Genomic DNA, 5,000 nt, shown 5'->3' with positions numbered 1-5,000 from the left:
GGAAGTTATTTTTTGATCATGAAACAATGTGGGCGACTTATTGTTTATTGTCCTTGTTTGACCGCGCACCGGTGGCTCAGTTGGTTAAGCACCGGGCTGTCACGCGGGAGGTCGTGAGTTCAACTCCGGCCGGACCAACACTCAGGGTCTTTAAATAACTGAGGAGAAAGTGCTGTCTTTGTAATGACATCTGCAAATGATTAGACTTTCAAGTCTTCTCGGATAAGGACAATAAACCGGAGGTCCCGTCTCACAAACCTTGTTCACATATAACACTGTGGGACGTTAAAGAACCCACACACTATTCGAAAAGAGTAGGGGACGTGGTTCCCGGTGTTGTGGCCTATCTTCATCACTCACTTACATCATCACTCATCATGGGTTGGGAGGGTTCAGTGGGCTCATAAATGGACTGATAGCGGCTGCCATCGGCGCCCTTAGTATGCTGATGTCCGAGCCCACTGCAAAAATGTAAATAGGACACGTATGTTTGTCCTATCAATCAATCGCGACATTACTTACTACTTATCTAGGGGCGGATCTAGGGGGAGGGTGCAGGAGTTCCCCCCACCCCCTGAAAAAACCTGCGGCTTTCGGGTTAGGTCACCGCTGCTCTAACGACTGAACTACAAGGTCAGATGGGAGCAGGCCGTGGGCAAGTACAAGGAAGGGTTACGTTTTTGCACTTATATTTCAACAGACTTAACTATTAGAGTGTAATGTGCAGTGCTAGTTTTGTATCCCATATCAACCTAGCTCAGTCGGTTGAGCAGCGGTGATCTAAACCGAAGCGCGTGGGTTCAATTCCCACCCTGATCAGAGTTTTCTCTGTCCTTGTGTGGGCCCATTTCTATTAGTAAGGCTAACGCTTTCACGATTCATATGGGGTAGAAAACCAGCACTTCACATTACACTCTAATAGTTAAGTCTATTGAAAAATAAGTGCCATACGGCCAACGTTTGCAAAAACGTAACCCTTCCTTGTTTGGTAACCCAACGAAATGAATCATATATTGAACTGCAGACATGAAGTAAAGCTATGATCCTGGCAGCTATGAAAGCAATTTTAGCAATTGTGTAGAGAATCCTTAAATATTTAGTACTGTAACGAGGTTTGAACCCGTGAGCTCACGATGTCAGTGCGACGCACTAACCAACTTGAGCTATGAAGCCCATGATTTTGGAAGCTTTTCATTTGTGGGTTCAAACGGTTCCCGTGGTGAATGAATCAAACCCCGTTGAAGTTCTGAATTCTTCAGGCTTCTTTAGGCGAAGGCTATTTCCTTGTTTTTAGGGTATCTGATAATGACAACTATGTCTATGGTTGCCGCTACCTTCAAGAAGCGGCTACCAGAGTGCAATTCCTTATGCGCATGCGTAATTGCTATTCGGACTGTGTGGTTGGCAAATCTCGTACCCTACGTTCTCGTTCCTTCTGGCCACGCTCGAGGAACCCCGACCCAACTCTGAGTCACTTGTTTCCCGTCAGCTAGTCAATGAGAACAAAGACTCTTGGTATGAGATTGCGGGACGTCGCCGTGCTTTTGATCGATTGCAAACTCAGCAAAATCAATTAATTATATGATGTCTCCGATTATGTCAAGGTACGTAAAATAACTTTTGATTCTACTCGGAAACAGTAATCCAAATAAATCCAGATTTGAGTAAACGATCGCTCACACTAGAAGAACTATGAACGGAGAAGGGATCCCCGCACTTAGCTGTACAATTTAAGCAAATTGTCACTTAGAGATACCTGACAAATTCGTGAGATTTTAACGCTATTCTAGCCCATGTCCTCTGCGATGCCGGTGCAATGCTCTTTCATTCATCGCGTTCTTTCACAGGAAGACATGAGCGCAAACAAATTGACCTGCTTCTGAGTGGCTTTGTAGCTCAATTCAGCGTAGAGAATCATGAGCTCAAGGGTTCGAATCCCGTTGAAGCCACTTGCGTTTCTCAGGTGTCTATAAGAGCCAATAGAGATGATGTTTACGGCAATCGGCAAACGTCGGACTAAAATTTGCTTTTTGCCAAACTGACTGGAAGAAACTCGTTTGATATGACCTCCTTTCTTGCGTGTTAACAGCAGTTATCGATAACCTTTTCAAAAGAGAGAGACGAGTTAGAATAACATAATTTTAATGCTTTTATGACAAGCATCAGCCCACCGTTTTGCGTTTGCCGTTTCACCTAAACGCGCTGCTTAATCTCTCTAATTTGCTAAATTGTCACATGTCCATGCAGGTATAAGGATCACTATAACCTGCACTTCGAATATTTTCGTTTAATATTTTTTTTAATATAGCAACCAGTTATTCGTCTTATTTTATTTGTTTCAGACATGCCAGAGTGACCTGAAAGAACAAGAAAAAAGAGAGTCTTGGGACAACGACGATGAAGCCTTCACATTCGGCGCTGTTCAGTGAAACGGAGGGAAATATGATTCTCTACCAAACGTTCGAATCAGTAGAAGAGGTCAAGGAATCCAGTGATTTTCTCCTGCAATAAATGCAAGAAAAAGCCGATAAGATGACACAAGAAGTGAAAGACAACACAACGAGGAAGATAGAAAAAGCACTTTTCAAGTGCAAAATTAAAAGATAGATGACCTGAGAAATACTTTGAGTGAGATTTTGAATATTTTGAAAGATGAAAAAGGAGGAGGTACAACCGGAGCCTTCCTGAGGCTTTTGCGCTTACTGGATTATTTTAAAGTGCACCTACGCTCAAATGTTTTTCCTTCCTAATATAAATCTCCCCATCCAAATCAAACAAATGTTAACCACTGTTACCCAGATTTTCGCTTTTTCTACGCCGTGAAAGCTACGTAAACGTAGTAGAACTAGGGAAATTGTGCATCGCAAAGCAGTTTGTGACGTAACATCGAGAATAGTCTCATGCCTCCATATCACGGCAGTGGGACGGTCCAAATTACTTCTGGTTTTTATAACTTTTTGCGTCTTACCCGGCAGAAAACAAGTGAAATACTGAGGTAAGAATGGTAAAACATGTTTGCCATTGATAGGGAGATTAATATTGTAGACGAAAAATATTTGAGTTTGGATGCACTTTAACATTTTTGATTAGTAAAAATCAGTGATGTGTACTTAACATCACTTAAAGACTGATTTTGGTAAAAATCTGTTTGAAAAGACTGAGTGGAATGTACGGAGATCAGTAAGTGTCATGGTGATACCGTTGATAATGTAGATAGGTACCTTGAAGGTAAGCGACAAAGAAATTTGATGTGCGGGTTATTGGCGAAAGAAATTCACATTTCTTAATTCTTTCATTAGTCCTCTGGCACGGGAACAAATTTGAACTCTCAACTATGTGGCTTCATAGCTCATTTGGTAGTTGGTAGACCATTGCACCTACATCGCAGAGGTCATGCATAGGTTCGCATGATCCCGTCGAAGCCCCCTAGATTTTTCAGCTGTCTGTGAGACAATCGCAAAAGTTAAAAATAAAGAGGTGTCGTTTTGAAATTAAGGCTTAAAACTTGGGTCACTTAGTGTTTATTTAACATACTTTAGTTTTGAAATCCAAAAAAAAGATTTCTTGGTCATAGTAGCTCTTTAAACTGTCCTGGTAAGTGCGAGTATCACTTCATAAAGGTTAGGTAGTGGCACAATCTCTAAAAATAAGCACAGACTCATTTTGGAAGGGAACTATTCTTCAGACTTGAAGACTTAACGTGTGTTTTATATCTCAGGGCTACACAAGAACGTAAAATTGATTGTTGATAACTATAACTTATTACTGTTTATGACTGGTTTGTTTCCAGTATCTTAGCAACCGATCTCAATTTATATCCATTTGTAACGCTATGTCAGTATCATTTGGTGTCCCTCAGGGTTCAGTTCTTGGCCCCCTTTTACTCATTTTATATATGTATCAATGATTTTATTAACTGCTCCACTGTGTTTGATTTTCACCTCTTTGCAGACGATCATTTCAAATTTATTCTGAGCAGATTCTTCCTTGGATTCCTTAGAAACCGTGGAATCAAAATTCAAGAATTGAAATATGTCCATCATATGGCTAACGAACTGTTCGGTCATCAGCTAAGCAAGAAATTTTCTGGGTGCACTGGGATCCTAGCTAAGTTGCAACATCATGCTTCTCTTACTTATCATGTCACTTTTTATCTGTGTTAGGCAGTGGAAAGCATAAACATTTTGGGAAAACGTTGAAGATGGGGTAACTCCGGAAAAAGGCGAGATCTCTCTGTTTTCCACTGCCTAACACAGATAATCATGACACGTATCATGTTCGCAAACGACTACTAAAAATGTTTCTCTTACTATTTTAAAACAGATGTATTTTTCTCTCATTTACCCTTTCCTTTTATACCGTGCTAACATCTGGAGCAAATACTCTGTTACGTAACTACGTACTCTATATCTTTTACTGCGCCTTTCGATAACATGCGGACTCCTAAATTCAAAGGTCAACCGACAAATGCGTTTTTCGCTACCGTCAATCAAATGTTCGGCGGCTCCTCCCAGCTTCCGACTTTGTTGACTGAACTGGGCTCAACGATGTGATTTGATTATTACGCACTCGACAGTAGTCGGAAGCTCGGAGGAGCCGCCGAACATTTGATTGACGGAAGCGAAAAACGCATTTGTCGGTTGACCTTTGAATTTAAGAGTCCGCATGTTATTGAAAGGCGCAGTAATTGTATTGCAGAAAAAGACATTACCTTTTCCCAGTATAATGATCATACTTCTCCTTTGTTCAGGGATTTAAACATTTTGAAATTACTTGATGTTATTTATTATTTGAACTCCATTTTTATGGTTAAATTTCATTTAAACAGTCCTTTTCTTTATGCGATGACTTATGTGTGCGTGTGTTTGCTTTTTTTTTCAAACTCTTACTGACAAAAATAATTAAAAGTAGTTTTTTTATTATTATGTCTCCTAGCTAGATTAGTTATTTAGCAACTTTCTAGGAGGCTTTATACCTCACATATGTAATGATGACTTTTT

At 40.4% G+C, this 5,000-nt stretch overlaps 2 long non-coding RNA genes across 2 annotated transcripts in view; both read left to right on the top strand.

Moving 5' to 3' along the window:
• The window catches only part of LOC138042290 (uncharacterized), a 4,715-nt gene extending 263 nt beyond the window's left edge, over positions 1–4,452 (top strand). Inside the window, exons 2-3 of the long non-coding RNA XR_011130976.1 lie at positions 1,295–1,604; positions 2,343–4,452. This is a non-coding gene — a long non-coding RNA (uncharacterized lncRNA). The remainder of the gene's footprint in view (positions 1–1,294; positions 1,605–2,342) is intronic.
• Positions 4,453–4,460: 8 nt separating this feature from the next.
• LOC138042291 (uncharacterized) overlaps positions 4,461–5,000 on the top strand; it is a 10,748-nt gene continuing 10,208 nt past the window's right edge. Inside the window, exon 1 of the long non-coding RNA XR_011130977.1 lies at positions 4,461–5,000. This exon is cut by the window's right edge and continues 453 nt beyond it. This is a non-coding gene — a long non-coding RNA (uncharacterized lncRNA).

The sequence above is a fragment of the Montipora capricornis genome, chromosome 3 (assembly GCF_036669925.1).
Source record: "Montipora capricornis isolate CH-2021 chromosome 3, ASM3666992v2, whole genome shotgun sequence".
Lineage (NCBI taxonomy): Eukaryota > Metazoa > Cnidaria > Anthozoa > Scleractinia > Acroporidae > Montipora > Montipora capricornis.
The sequence above is the reverse complement of the archived record's forward strand: the minus strand, read 5'-3'. Positions and strand labels throughout refer to the sequence as shown.